We start from the raw sequence: 16,340 nt of genomic DNA, 5'->3' as shown, positions 1-16,340 counted from the left end.
CTTATCTGTTAAATGAGAGGATGCAATGATATTCTTTTTGAAATTCTTCCCAGCTCTGGGATTCCAGGAACTAATCTGGATACTAGAGAAACTCAAGCACTCTAAAAAGTCCCCGAGTCTTCCTCAAGGTTGAGATAATTGATTACCTTGGCAGGGGAGGAGGACACAGACAAGGGCTGGGTGACCTCACTACACATGGCTCGTCACTCAGCCAGAAAGCCCCAAACCCCCCCATTAGAGAAGCTTAAAATCCCAAATGCTGCATTTAACACTGGCAGTCAAGGTACCATCTTGCCCTTTTGAAAAGAGGATAATCTTCCTCTTTTCTTGCTTTTAGCATTTTAATATGTAGCATAAGAGCCAGAGTATCTGCTGGAGCCTTTGAGGGTCAGAAAGTTCCCTTTCTTGTTTGGAGGAATGGGGGGACATTGAAACCCTCTGAAGGTGAAGTCGCACAGAAGAGAGTTTAATACATGTGGCCACAAATATAGATGTAGTTATACATCCATACCGACTGCTCAAGAAAATTAGGCTAAAACTGGGACTGAGGTCTTTTCCCTCTCCCAGTGCAGACACACACACAGACCCACCCATCCATCAGATTCACTGTCCTGTGAGTATTCTTTTCCAGCCCTTAGAGACATGTTTCTAAGGTTATTTAATCTGTATTCAGCTCCTACTGGGCAATCACCTTGGACTGCAGGAGAGCACTGTAATATTTTATCCCATTGAAGGTAAAAGAGCCCCAACCCATGAACTCCCTCCACAAGAGAAGACCAAAGATAAGAAGTCACATCCCCTGCTTTTGCTTGCCTCCCCCCCATTTTTCCTGACCACTTTTTCTCTTAACCATTATTTAACTTCCCTGGCTTTCCTTTGCTTTGTCTACATAAGGTGGTGGTACATGGAAGTGGGAGGGAGGGAGGAGATTGAAGCAAATCGTACCCCAAAGCTCTTAGATCTCAGATCTCTAGAAATCTTCAGCCCTCCTATTCCAAACCTGCTGCTGCTATGGCCATTGATCTCTATGAGAACGTTGGTGACCTGCAACCTGTTCTTGTCTCGTGCTGTGCCCTGGGTTTCTTACCAACCTTTGCAAAGAGTCACAAGGATGTGCGATCATGCGCTTAATTTTCCAGAGAATGTAAAACTCTCATTTTTGTTGGGAAGTTGGGAAGCATGGCAGTCCTGATTCTCCCAGCTAGTTATGGGCCAAGATTCTTGCTTCCCATCTCTTTGCTCGTTTGGGGAGTTCATAAATAGTTACTCTCTGGAAAGTCAGGTAATGGGAAGAAGGGAAGAACTCACAGAATCTAATTCATGTTCAGCAATGTCCATACCAGAGTATAGCAGATCAAGCCTTCTGACTGACTTCAAACTCAACTCATTTTCTCCCAGGCAACCAGTGCAATGGGACTGCCCAGTCCTTTTGGTCTAAAGGGTGAAACCAGTATAAAGTAGGATAGAATCACCAGAGGTCATACAGAGCAGAGCTTCTCAAACTTTTGTTCACAGTATCTCTTTATACTACCAAAAATGACTGAGGATCTGTCCAAAGAGTTTTTGTTTATGTGGGTCTTATTTATAGATCTTTACCATATTTACCAATTACCAAAAGATATTTACCATGCTAGAAATAAAAACTAATTTTGAATTTGGAAACCCTCTAAAAGGTCAGAGACATTTGAGAAAAGCATTTCCAAAGGTAGACTATTACAAGAGACCACCATGATTCTCTGGCCCACACTTTGAGAACCACTGATATAACTGTCCTACAACAGGGGTTCAGCCCACATAGGCTGTTGAGAAGCAGCTCAGCTCCCTGCTAGTGTGGAGAGCTGGTTATTCTAACACTAGGATCAGGCACAAGAGGCCCCACAGAGGGGTAGACGGGACAGATTTTACCTTTCAAATTTCAAATTTTCAAATTTACCTGAATTTGAATTTGTCACTCACTACCAAGGCATGCTAGGCAAATCATTTAAACTCATAGAGGCTCATTGGTTAGATGGCCATGATAATTCTTGCAATGAAAAACAACATGGCGGACTATGTTATTGCTCTTGAATCATTTCAAGCAAATCCTACCCTCTGTGACCCCATTTGGGATTTTCTTGGCAATGATACTGAAGTGATCGGTCATTGCCCCCCACCTCATTTTACAGGTGACAGCACATGGATATTTTAATCAGACAGTTGGGGATCCAAGTCCTTCCCCTGGCATTCTGACAGTATCACCATGGGCAAGTTGTTCCCCTGCTTTGGGCCCCAGAAAAAATTGTTAAAGATGAGCTGCTGATGTTCATTGGTAAAGGATCCCCACCCTGTTGAACTTACCAGCTCTAAGCAAAAAGCAAAACTCCCTTACAACTGTATTAAAGACCCCCTAGGATTATGGGAGTGGGGTCTGTAAACTAAATGGGGATTTCACATTATTATGTATCATCCCGGGCATTGAAATCCAAAATTTTGTGATATGTATTGGGGAATTTGGGAACCTGGTTCTTTGGCAATCATTAGGCCATTGACAAAACAGAAGACTTCCATCTCCAGAATAAAGTGATTTTCCCCTCGTGTAACAACTGGCATTTTAGAAAACCATTATTTGAGAGGATTGAAAAATATTTTAAGTTGTCAATCATGACTGCTCTTCAAGTAATCCTGGACAAGATGAATTGAATCTCAGTTAGATGGGTTCCCTCTCTCCATTCTGTTGGAGGGATGAGATTCTAAATCTGACTTGGGAGTCATGATGACAATTCATGGTTTCAATTTGACAGGCATTTATGAAGTGCCTACTATGAGCTGAGCTCTATGGAAATCTCTTTTTAAGTCTCATTTAAATAGTACTTGCCCTTCAAAATTATAATCCAAGCACTTGCGATCCAAGAAAAACCAAACATGAATTCCATAACTCTAAGAGTAATTGGAGGGCTGGGGGGAAGAGAAAGGATAGTTTATTGAGAGTGTCAGGGGTGGTCCCTTTGGATTATGTTCTAGATTTGTTATTTCTAGGTGTTGCCAAGGACATCATCCAAACCATGTAGAGAAAGACTATGTAAAACAAGCCTGTCTCCAGAGAGAGAAGGAGTGGGGGGGAAAAGGGAAGAAGAGACAGAGAAAAACAGACAGAGAGATAGAGAAGGGGGGCAGAAGGAGAGGGAGAGAGAGAGAGGGAAGGAGAGAGAGGAAGAGGAAGAGGACAAGGAGGAAAAGGAGGAAAAAGAGGAATATGGAAATGAACAAAAGGAGCCAATGACCATAATTAGGATAGATGCGATAGGACAGTCTGAATTCATTTGACATCCCAAAACGATAATTTTCCCAAGTCTGGTCAGGACAAGGCAATATACAGAGACCTGCTCCCAAGGGAGTTCTAGGGCCCTGTGGTTCCCCCGTATGGCCCCTGTGATCAGGAAGGATGCAGAAGGAGGTGAGCCTCAGAGTTGGACAGTCATTCCTCTCAGGCAGGTCATTCTAGAGTCTGATAAAACAGTTGTATGCCTTCTCTGTCCCCTCAGGGGCCTGGGGCAATAACATGAAATCCCAGCTCCCATTTCTCTGGGGATCTGTAGACTTTGGGTATCTTTCTTCCCAAAAACCTTCCTAAGCAAGCAGCATAGGAATTATCATCCTTGTTTTCCAGATAAAGAACTTGGGGCTAGAGAGATGGCTGTGCAGTTATGATGGAGGGAAGGTTCACATCTAGGTTTTTCCTAGCTCCAAGCCAGCATTCATTCCATGACTCCATGTTCTGTTGACACGGTTTCAGGTTCCATTTGCAAAAAGAGATCTCTGAAGCTTAGTTGGTTTTCTCTGAGACAGGAGGACATAGAAGCAGTTGGTAAAGTCACAAAGTGGGTACAAGTCCCCAAAGGGGAGCCTTAAGTTTGACTTAAAGAAAAAACTTCCCCAGAATTTTTTCTCTCCAATTCAGATGCCTCTGGATACAGTGGGCTCTATCTCACTCATTGGCAAGCAGAGGCTGGACATTCATTGTTGTGTATGTTATAGAGGGAATAATTGTTCAGGTGTGGATTGGATTCGGTGGCAGGAAGTTAGATATGTGTGAAAGGGTAGCATCCTGGGCAGGAAGTTCCCTGGGGTGTAGTCGAATCAAACCATCTAGTAGCTTCCTGTTTTGATTAATTATTCTTGCAAAGTAAGTAACAAAATAAGTCATTTCAGCACCTTCTAAATCACAGTGCCCTGGGACAAAGCTCCAATCACCCAAACCAAGTTACAGCTCTGTACAAGGACAAGTTATCATTACTATTTCTGCCTAACCTCTCCAGTCCTTTCCAGCTCTAACATTTTTTTCTTCAAAACATGACACTTCTGATATAATTGGGCAGTTTTAAAAAGAAGGTGTCCGACAACTATCCCCCAGCATTACCATCAATTATCTGGGCAGTGCAGCCTTCCAGGGAATGGCAAGCACTATTTATGAAAACCCTGCAACAGCCCGGGCTACAGCTTAGGCTCAGCCTCCCAAGGGTGGTGCCGAAGACACCCAGAGGATCCCGGCCCACTCCTGCCTGCCCTTCACTCACGTGAGCACAAGGGGAAGTCTGGCAGGTTAGGAAGGTGTGGGGATGACTCAGACAGACTTTATCCCTGGTTTGGTAGAAGGACACAATAAATGTCCTTCAAATAAAGCAACAGCAACTACAGCAGCAGCAGCATTGATCAACATCATCCTCAACAAGCCAGAGAACTAGAGAATGGATAAGATTTGAAAGGGGGAAATGGGAAGAAAAGAAAATATTGCCTAGAGGGAAAGGGCAGGACCATAGCAGATTAGGACGGGGAGAGGAGGAAAGAAGAATCATTTATCATTATAAATTCAGCTGGCTCCAAGAAAAGTCTTAGAACTAGGACCAGCCTCAAAAAGAGGCACACCTTACCTGCAAGATGGTGAAATAGAAAGGAGTTTCTTCCCCAATCCCTGTCTCTCTCGGTCTCTCTCAGTCTCTGTCTCTCTATCTCTCTCCCTCCCTTTCTCTTTCCCTCTCCCTCTTCCTCTCTCCCATTATCTCCATGGTGAGAGCCCTGATCAGATCATAGACTTTAAAACCGAAAAGCTTTAGTGCCTAACCTAAGTCCTAAACTGAAGTCCCCAAAAGCCCTGAGTTCTGTCTGAAAGACAAGCTTCTCTCAGTCCCTTCCTTCCTCCCATTTCTGGTGGAGAAACAGGTCCCAAGTTACATGTTTCTTTTCCCTTCTCTGTATCCCAGCATTTAGTAACTCACGCTGACCTTTCCAGTTGGAAAGCCTCTGAAAATACAAATAGAAGCAGGCAAAAGAGCGTTCCAAGGCCCAGGCCTTGGGCCTGTGAGCTTTGAATGTCAAGGTGTCTTCTTGCCTTCTCCTAGTTGGACAAAGTGCCCTGGCCTGCCCACAACTGATCCAAACTTCTAGAGCAATTCCTGGCCTTTGGCCCATCTGCTGGTGGCCTCTGGGGGGGGGGGGGTCAGCCTGCATAGAGATTACCAAGTGCCAGGAGCAGAGGGGAAGCTCCTGGGGGCCTTGGTAAGCCACCTGGCCGTGGCTCAGAGCCAGCCCCAGCATCATGGCTGAGGTGCCAGCCTGGGCTCTGATCAATGCAATCTTTGGAAACAGACTTGTTTCTTCTGACCCATATCCTTGACAGTGATGGCCTCGCCACAACCAACTGCTTTATATACCAGAAAGTACTTCTCTGTCATCAAAAACAGTTCGGGTAGGGATCCCAATCTTTTTCTCAGCAGGGAGCCTTCTCCTCCCAAAGACTTGCTGCTGTTTCTAGCATTGAAACACTTGGTCTTCCAATTGTGAAGCTCTGAATACTGCATTTAAAGAGAACAAAGCCATATTTAAGGGTTCAAAAAGGAGAGAATATAAAAGAGAACTTTGGGGTCCCCAAGGGAGGTCTGCTGGAGAGAGAGCCCTGCCTAACTCCTAGAGTTGGCAGAGATTTCCAAAATCAAAGCAAGATAGCATCTTGGCTTCCTATGTCACAGTCTAGAAATTAACCACCTTGATTCAAGTCAACTTGATCCCACTCCCAGAGGTCAAGGTCATAAGACCATTGGATTCTCAACCTGGAACTAGGTGGGACCATGGACCACGGGACACGGTGAGGGACAGTGGCCCCATCTTTTGATGAATACCACAGCCTCAGGGACTTTCAGTCTAGAAAAAGATGGATTCGAGCTGCTCTAACCCTCGCTAGGTATCTCATTCTTTCTCTAGTAGGCACCTTTTATCTTCTTTACTCGGATGAAAATTAAAAGGGCATCTCTTGACCATGGACAGAACCAATCCTTCCCAATTTTCTCCCATACTTGGCAAGCTTAGCTCACTTCTTTTCTGTTGTTACAAGCATTTTGTTCAAATTTTCATTAAAAAAGAAAACTTTCCAAACTCTTGATCTCCGAAACAAGCCCCTAGTGAGCATCCTTCCATAAAGGATGGATTCCAAAGCAAAGAATTCCCCAAAGGGCCATCCTAAACCCTCTTAGCATCTGGGGCTAAATTGGTAAAGGAATTTTATTTTATAGAAAGTTGAGCTTCCTGTCTGGACTGAGACTCTCTTAGGCTCACAGTTTTAGAGCCTTTCACTAAGTTCAATACACTTATTTTACTGATGAGCAACATGAGGGGCAAACAGCAAAGCACTTTGTCCAGGACCACACAGAAAGCCCAGCCTAATATATCATTCACACCCCGGGTTTTCCTGCCTTCTCCAGCAAGCTGGCTCTTCCCAAGGGGATGAGCCTGCTTTGCTTCTGCTTCCTTCCTGCCCCAGACCACAGACTGTGAATATTGGCCAATAATAGGCAACATTTAGAAAGGTTTCAAAGTGAGATATATATTGGGCACATGTGTACATTATGTATACATATATATTCTAACATCAACTTGGCAAGTACAGAATGACTAAACAATAGTTCACGCAAAAAAGATTTAGGGATTTCAAAGGACTACAGATTTGAAAGTTAAGAGTAGGAATCAAAAGCAATCTAAACAAAAAGTCAGTGCTATCCTTTGTACATGAAGAGAAGTAGAATTCCCCCAAAAAGAAGTAATCAACAAGTAAACACTGATTAAGCTCCTACTATGTGTCCAGCATTCTGCTAAGCACTACATCACTCTGCTCCGCTCACGCTACACAGGGTCACAGATTTCAAGCTGGAAAGGACCACAGATGTAATGGAGTCTTGGTCCCAGGGCACACACACATGCATGTAGTCATGAGTATCCACTAACTGAAAATCATATTCTTTCCCCCATAACACCCTGCAGTCACTGATAACTTTATGGTCAGATCTGGGTGCCGCATTTTAGGGAAGACAGGGACAAACAAGCATGTGGTAAAGAGGGAAGCTAGGCTTGGTAGAGGACCTCTGGTACAAAAGGAGGATTGTCTAACCTGGAGCACAATCATCAGGGGGTTGGGCATGTCAGTTGCCTTCAGGGATGTCCTTTGAGATTTTAGCCTTGGTCTGCTTGGCCCCCCAGCAGAGAACTAAGCAGCAGTGACTGGAAATTGTCCATTCAGATTTAGACTCAAAATGCAAAAAGCTTCCTAAATGACAAAGAGCCATCCCAAAGGACCAGGACTTTCCAAGGAGATAGTGAGGCTCTTTCAATGGAATCAACCAATAGAGACTGGTTGCCCATTGGTCAACTGTCTCATAGAAAGAAGAAGGGAATAAACATTTATTAATTACCTACTAGGTAACAGGCATGGTGGCAAGAGCTTTACCAACATTGTCTTCTTTCATTCTCACAATGTCCTGAAAGGTGGGTGCTATTATTACTTCCATTTTACTTATGAGGAAACTGAGGCAGGTAGGAGTATAATAATTTACCCAGGATCACACAGCTAGTATGTATTTAAGTTTGAATTCAGACCTAACTCCAGTCTCAGTCCTCTATCCACTGCACCACATACCTGCCAAAGGCCTTTACTGGGTTGGACTAAAGAGCCTTTAAGATTTCCTTGAATTCCATGTTTATATATAATTTTTTTTTTGTCGAGACGTGTATTTTTTTCTCATTTTAGCAAAACCTCGAAGCTGTTAGAGGTGAACTACCCAATGAAAACACAAATACAAGATTTTTTTCTGATACTTTTCCCACAATATATGAGAAAGCACCAGAGTCAAGGGTGACAGTTGGGACATTGGAAAAATGCGATGCCCTCATTTAAATTCTCTGCCCCAGGTGTCCTCAAACCACTGGGCTCACCTCTGCCTATCTTGGTTCCTGTATTCAGAGGCAGGTAGTCAAGTTTCCTGTCTGACTGCCTCATGGGGCTATGCAATGAGTTCTCTGTAGCCCCTGGTGGACTCTACCTAGTCTCGGGACTTTCAGAAAATGGGCCACCTCCTCTTTCAGAAACTGAACAAATAATTGTCTAATGCCGATGGCATTGAGAAATCACATCTGTCTGGGGCTTTTGAGCTTTCACAGGACTCGGTGAGTTCATTAGGAAACCTGGAATGAAGCAGAAGAATGACTGACTTCACATCCTTAGTAGTTGTAAATAAGAATGACAAATATTGATTAAGCACCTACTACATGCATTACACTGTGTTAGATGCTGGGGATGTTTGCCAATACTTCAGCAGATCTGAGGTCTCATCAGGAACAAGATGGGGACTCCTTCAAATCGTGCAGATTGCGGCCCATCTCTTCATCCTGGTGGACTCTTGTCCTCCCATAAATCCTTCACAAAGAGTCCATCCACTGTGCTGAGGACTTTCCGTGAGATTTCTTGACAATGACAATGAATGGAAGCCAATGGAGTATCCAACTGGTATTTTGCCTATTTTTTGTTCTCACTGTCTAACTGGCTCACCTTCCTTTCCAGCCATATATCTTTCTGATAACATTCCTTCCTTAGAGCAGCTGATGGTACAGTGGATAGAGTACTGGGTCTGGAAGCTAAAAAGATTCATCTTCCAGAGGCCAAATCCAGTCTTAGACACTATGTGACTTTAGGAAAGTCACTTCGATCTGGTTTGCCTCAGTTTCCTCATCTGTAAATGAGTTGGAGAAATAGCAAACTGTTCCAGTATCTTTGCCAAGAAAACCCTAAATCAGGTCATGAAGAGTTGGACTTATTAAAAAGCAATTCAAATTTTATATAGTGCTTTAAAGTTTACAAAACACACAATTTGTCCTTTGATCTTTACCGGTACCGGTGGAATTTTACAAATGAGGTAACTGAGGTTAAGATTATGAATTAACTTTCACAGCTGATCAGTGTCTGAAGTAAGATTCAGACTTAGGCTTCCTTGACTCTAAGTCAAAATCCCCATCCATTGTGCTATCCGGTGGCCTCTTTATGATACTTTTGTCAGGTCAGTCCTGGTTAGTAATGCACTGCAGCCTATCTAAATCCACCATTTACCTGTTAGCCATAGGCAAACGTTAGCTTGCATTATTCAGGGACTATGAAATCCCCTTATTCTAAGGATGAAGAGAGAAAAATTTAACTTCAATTCAATGAACATTTGATAGATCTGCCAGATGGAAGGCTTTGGGCCAGAGATACAGGGTCAAAATTGGGAAATTCCTACCTTCAAGAGACTTGTATTCCCTAAAGGGATGGATTATGTAAACAAAAAAAGTTAAAGCAAGTTAATGTAAACAAAGAGAAAGTGCTAATCCCCTGGAGGGTGAGGGAAAATCAGCAGAGATTTCCTGCAGGAAATAAAAGCTAAACTGAACTTTGTCAGAAAGTAAAGGCAGGCTGTGAGAGCTGGAAGTGAGGACAGAGTGAATTCCAGGCTTGCGATGTTGCTGAATTCAAGGGATTTATCGGCAGGTAATTCAGAGAATAGAGGGCTCAGGTAGAGTCAGGAGAACTGAGCAAATTTGACCTTAAAGACTAGCTTTGTGACTCTGGTCAAGTCATGTCACTTCTGCTTTAGTTTTACTCAACTGTAAAATGGGCTTAATAATAGCACCACCTCCTAAAACTATAAGGATCAAATAAAATAATGTTTGTAAAACACTTAGTACATAAGTGCTCAATAAATGACTATTTCCTTGCTGTTTCCTCCCCCTTCCCCAATTAGGATTCACGTACAAGTAGTGACAAGATAGAAACAGATTAAGTATTATACAAAAAAGGAAGGAAAGACAAAGGATTTTTTTTCCTTCTAGGTCATGATTTTCCGCTGTTCTTTAGATTTCTTGAGCTTTACCTGAGCCTCAAGTTTCTTGACAGAAACAGAAAATTCCTATTAGAATGTGGAGCTGGGAAGTCCAGTGGGAATCAGTTTTCTTTATGTGAGCAGCTGAAGCCCTGTAATTATGCTGCCCCACCTGGCTGTGGCTTTGGTCTCTTATAAGGCTTTTTCCCCTTTTTCAGAGATATTTGTAAACACAGCCAACTAGGTAAAGGAATGAGCGGTTCTCAGTGACTCGCAGGGTTACAGTTCCTAGTTTTAAAGCTGGGAGAGATCTCCGAGATCATCCAGTCCAATTCTCTCAGTTTATGGACAAGGAAATTAAGGCTCAGAAAGGGAAAGTCACTTCTAGGATTCACTGAAAGGCATCCTGCAAATTAAAAAGCATTCAGTTTAGCAAGCAGTTACCAGACTTACTGTGTGCCAGACCCTGTGCCAGGTGGGAACTGGGAAGACAAAGACTGAGAGAGAAAATCACTCCTTCTCTCTGAGGACTTGGAGTCTATTGGATGAAAACTGTCTTTTGCACTTTGATAAACTATAAACACACATACATATATACATAGATATGTATTTAAGCTTAATGACCTACGACTGCTCTGAGTTTGTTGGGGAAACCCTATGTGGAGAGACAGACAGACACAGGCAGAGGGGGAAGAAAGATAAGTGGTAGATCACAAATGGATAGATTGATGGATAGAGATAGATGGATAGATACGTAGATAGACAGATACAGACACATAGATACATAGATGGATGGGCTCATAGACAGACAGACATAGATAGATATAGATAGATAGATAGAAAAGATAGATACATAGACACAGTCACAGACAGATAAATAAGATAGATAAATAGACACATAGACAGACAGATGGATGGATGGATGTTGGAGGTATGGATAGTAAATATGAAGGGTTTACTATTCAGCCATTTCAGGGAAAGCACTCATTTTTGGATGATCAGAAAAGGATTCACATAGAAGGTAGCAATTGAACTGAATCTTGAAGAGGACGCCAAGAGATGAAGATGCAGAGGAAGTGAAATTCAGCCTACGCAAAGTTTATTATCTACAAAAAAAAAAATTTTAAGCATCTTGGAATAATAGAGGCAGACAGTACTCACTGGAATATCAGGGAGCTGTCTATTAAAAAGAAAGATGAAAAGAAAAAGGGCCAGGTCCACATCTGCTTACCAAGGCCAAAGAGCTACTTGAAATATATTAGTTTGCATGAGGATGTGCACATAGTCATCATTTATTCTATGTTATTTTATGAAGAGATCCATAGTGTGACTGTGTGTGTGTGTATGTGTGTTAGTTTAAAGCCCTTTTCAGAACTGCTGCAAACAGAGATTATCTAAAGTGTTCACTTGTAGGGTCTCTTTGCTGGTACAGGGAAATTCAGTCAAGTGTGAGCATGGTGGGAAAACCCAAGAAGCCATTGTGTGTCATTTTTCTCTCCTCCTTCCTTTCTCTGGGGGTGCCAGGCTGTTCTGAGAGAATGACTAAGCAGCCCCAGCGATTAGGAAATTTGCCTAAGTGCTAATGGTTTGGTCCCGAGCCGGAGCCCCCCCATCTTGCCTGGAATTGATTGACTGGTGCCGCGGGCCTTCGCACTTGACGCTGGGATTTGACTCGGAAATTCTGCCAAGTCTTTTCCTCAGAAATTTATCTTAATTAGATCGGAAGGGCCTGCCACAGCAGACTAGTCACACCGATTAAAATGAAAAACAGGAGAAATTACGGATCAAATTAATCATAATGGCGGGTTACAGCTGTAGGTCTGATGTAATTTGCCACTCCAGTGAGTTACATCGGCCCAGGCAGGGCAGGAGCGGCTTCGATGCTGATCCGTGACCCCGCCAGCTCCAGGCGGCCCATCACTGGCTGATTCCATTCATTCCCTGGCTTAGGTTGACCCTGCTGCTGCTGCTGCAACTGCAAACAAACACGGCACCGAAAAAGAAAAGAATGTTTTTTTCTGGTTTTGCTTCAGCCAAGTCGTCACATGGACAACGGAGAGCTTTCAAAGCCCGGCCGGGCCGCTGCCAGTTTGGGGGGGCCGTCGTCTATCGGTTCTTTGCTTTACCTCGTTATTTGGGGCTGGGGTTGACCTAACGATTTGTGACATGTTGAGTGGGAGTTGAAAGGTCAAAAGAGGAGACCCTTAGTTCCAAGAAACAGGGGACAGAGGGGAGAGAAGCTTTAGAGAAATCCCCCTGCCATGTGACCCCCAACAGAGAGTTCAGAGGAAGGGAGCTCGAGGGTCACGGGAGAGAAAGGAGAAAACTGTCATGAGAGTAGAGAGGTCAGCCAGGTACTGCCTCCTATGGGAAACCTTTCCAGATTTCCCCCAGGAGCCAGACAGGAGCATTCTGGAAGGTCAAAGGCCTGTTTCCATTTTGAGTTTTGTACTCCTTGTGTTCATACATGGAAAACACATCATAAATATTGGTGTAGTTAAATTGAATTGAGTCTGATTAGACAGAATTAAGAGGCCTTGTGGCTAATCACGGTGGTGCTAGAGACCCATGCTTTTAATGCACGGTGCCCATGATGCCCCATGGGCTCCCTGTAATCCTTAGAATCAAATAGAAATGTCTTAGTTTTCAACCAATAGTGCTAGTGATAGCCCCTCCCCTCAGGGGGCTTACAATCAAATGGGAAACACCACATTTAAAGCTCTTCCCATTCTGTCTCCATGGTTTTTATGCTCTTTCATACACTTTAGAGTCCAGCTTTCTTACCTGTTCCTCAAGCAGTATCTTCCATCTTTCAGCTCTGGGCATTGGTACAGTCCATACCCAATGCAAGATTTAGTTCCCTTCTCACTTCTGCCTCTTAGAACCCCAAATTTCCCTCAAAGCTCCACTGAAGTACTGGCTCCTCCATAAATCACTTCCCAATCTCCCCAGCTGCCAGTGCTTCCCCTCACTAAATCATCTTGTATTTGTACTACAGGTGTTTTGAATTGGCTAATAAGTGCATATGTTGCCTCCTTCCTCCATCCAATAAAAATGTAAGCCCCTGTGAGGTTCAGGACAGTTTTATTTCCATTTTTTGGCATACTCAGGGCTTAGACCAGGGACTGATTATTAAATTAAATTACTTGGAATCAGAAACTCAAGGGTTCAAATCTTACCTCAATACTTACTAGAGTTATGACCCTTGGCAAGTCTCTCTCTGAGCCTCAGTTTCTTTATCTGTAAAATGAGTTAGCATTGAACTCATAAAGGTTTTTCAAACAGCAAATAAGAGTCTCTAAAGTACTTTGGACACCTTAGGCATTATATAAATGTCACCTATTAGTAATTCTTGAAAAAGACAAACATGGATTTGGCCACTCTCGCCTACCTCAGCATATTCATTACAAAACAAAATGATGACCATATTTCTCCCAAAACCACAAGATATTATCCTTAAAGCAATTCCACTGGAATTTCAGAAAAGACAGAAATTTAGGTCCCCAATATCTTGAGCTGGCAAACTGAGTACTTCAGTGCCTACTTCCTGGTCACTGCCTGGAATGTTTTCCCTCCTCACCTCTGCCTGTTGAGTTCAGAACTTCATTTAAGGCTTAGTTCAAGTGCCACCTCCTTTCCTGATCATTCTCCCTGTCTGTTTCCTACTTCAGATTATCTAGCACACATATTCTCGTCTCTTTAGTCATTTCCCCAAAAGCAAAATAGAAGTATCTTGACTGCAGGAACAACTTTTTTTGTTTTATCTTTGTATTTAAAGAGCTCATAATAGGACTTTGCAGGTAACAAGTGCTTAATTAGTGCATTGGGGATTGGATTGGATTTGGACTGGTTTGAATCGCACTATTCTGGATTGGGTTGGGTTGGATTGTACTGGATTACTTTAGGTTGGACTGAATTAGGTTGAGTTGGATTGATTGGAAATATCAAGGTGAAACTTGAAATCAGACCTTTCTTCTTATTGTAAAGGAAGAAAGTGGAAAGAACCTACTTTTGTAAAGAGATCTTATAAAGGGGGCTGGATAATCAGGCTACACAGGGGGAAATAGGACAGTCATGGGGGTGGAATTCTTGTTCTCAACCAACCAAATATTAACTTCAGATCCAATGATGTAGAAAATCCCCCTCATTGGATCTTCTGACACCTGTAATGCCTTGGGCCTGGTTCCATGTTCTATCTCTTCCCATAGCTCACAGACTTTATTCCCCTCAGGTACCCCACCTCCCTAGATTATGTTTCTTTTTTAATTTTATTTTTTATTATAGCTTTTTTATATACAAAACATATGCATGGGTAATTTTTCTACATTGACCCTTGCCAAGCCTTCTGTTCCAACTTTTCCCCTCCTTCTCCCCATCCCTCCCCTAGAAGGCAGGTAGTCCCATACATGTTAAATATGTTAAAGTATATGTTAAATACAATATATGTATACATATTTATACAATTATCTTGTTGCACAGGAAAGATCAGATTTAGAAAGAATGTAAAAATAACCTGAGAAGAAAAAACAAAAAGACAAACAAACATTAACAGAAAGAGTAGAAAGGTTATGTTGTAGTCCCAGGGTATGTTTCAAAGCAATGCTCCTCTCACCAGCTAGTATGAAGACAAGTCCCAGTTAGGAAGATAGAGATCACCTGGACACTAAAAACCATAGATCTATCATGGAAAGTCATGGTCCATCAATCTTAGTAGGAGCTGCACATATAGATTTAGGTAGTATATACCCTTTACTCTGGCCTAGGTTGTATCCTTGCCAATCAAGCATTGCAGATATTACCATAATCCAAACAGGGCAATTGGGCTTTGTTCCTAGCTATTGGAGTTTAGAGGATCCAAAAGTTTCAAGGAGCAAATTTAAAATATTGTACATTTTAAAAATTGGCTGTATTTATATTTTGACAACACATTTTTTCTCTCTTAAGTAATGCAGAAACTAGTTGGAATTAGTTAAGATAAGAAGCTCCCAAATGACACATTCTTCTCTAAGCTCCTCTCCAGCATAGTCCCACCTTATGACATCCTCAAAATGGCTACATGATTTGATAGGAGGTCTGTCTGCTAGTTCAGAAACTTGTTCTATTTGATCCCAGAGGGGAAACCTAAGGACAAGTGGATATTACATAAGGATCCTCCCAATAAGTGATGCTCCAAAGTGGAATGAGCTGGCTCCAGATTAGCTCTCTCTCTCTCTCTCTCTCTTTCTCTCTCTCTAAAATATACCACTCTTCTTCTGGGCAACTGGGTGACATGATAATTATTAGAGTGTCACACTAATTATTAGAGTGACATATGGAGTGTCAGGAAGTGACAGCCGGGAAAACTTAAGTTTCAATCCTGTCTCAGTCACTTGCAAACACTGTGACCCTGAGAAAGTCACTTAACTGGGAAGTGTCAGTTTCCTCATTTATAAAATAGGGAGAGGAGCATCAGTAGCCTGGAAGGTCTCTTCAACCTCTTATGTCAACAGTATTCCCTGTGATCTCATGGAAAAGCCTTATAGGGAAGCCAGAAAACTGCAAGACTGAGAATCAAGATCTGGGCTAAAGTTCTATTGTTGACACATACATTATACAACCTCCCAGTGTCTCCAAACAACCCTGTAAATCCAGTTGCTGATAGATCATTGACCTAAATAGGTAGGGGAAGTCAGATACTGGGAATTTCACCTTTCTTATGCCACAAAGAGTCATATATGCATATGCACAAATTCACATCCTCCATGTGAATATAAATTCACATAAGTATTACCACTCAAACATACACACATACATGCATATGGAGAAGTACAGGTATGTGGCCATCTCTCTTATACTCATAGACATTGGACATTTTTCTTAATATTTTTGGCAACTTTCAGATCTGTTTCTAGGAAATGTCCTTCTTTTTCAATAACTTCAGAACATTTAATTCAATTCAATTAATTCAATTCAACTTGCCTTGTGTACCGTCTGTGTCAGGCACTGTGCCCAACACTGGTGACACAAAGGCAAGAACCAAATAATCCCTTCATTCGAGACTATTCTCTACTGTGGGTACATGTGTGCAAATAAGTCCAGTAGAAGGAATCTGAGGTGGGAAAGAGAGTACCAAAGATTGGAGGTGGGGAAGACAGGAGAGAGAAGGAGAGGGCGTTGTAGAGAAATGACATGTAAGCTGAGGGATCAGGG

Source organism: Sarcophilus harrisii, chromosome 1 (assembly GCF_902635505.1).
Source record: "Sarcophilus harrisii chromosome 1, mSarHar1.11, whole genome shotgun sequence".
NCBI lineage: Eukaryota > Metazoa > Chordata > Mammalia > Dasyuromorphia > Dasyuridae > Sarcophilus > Sarcophilus harrisii.
Note: the sequence above shows the minus strand (reverse complement) of the source record.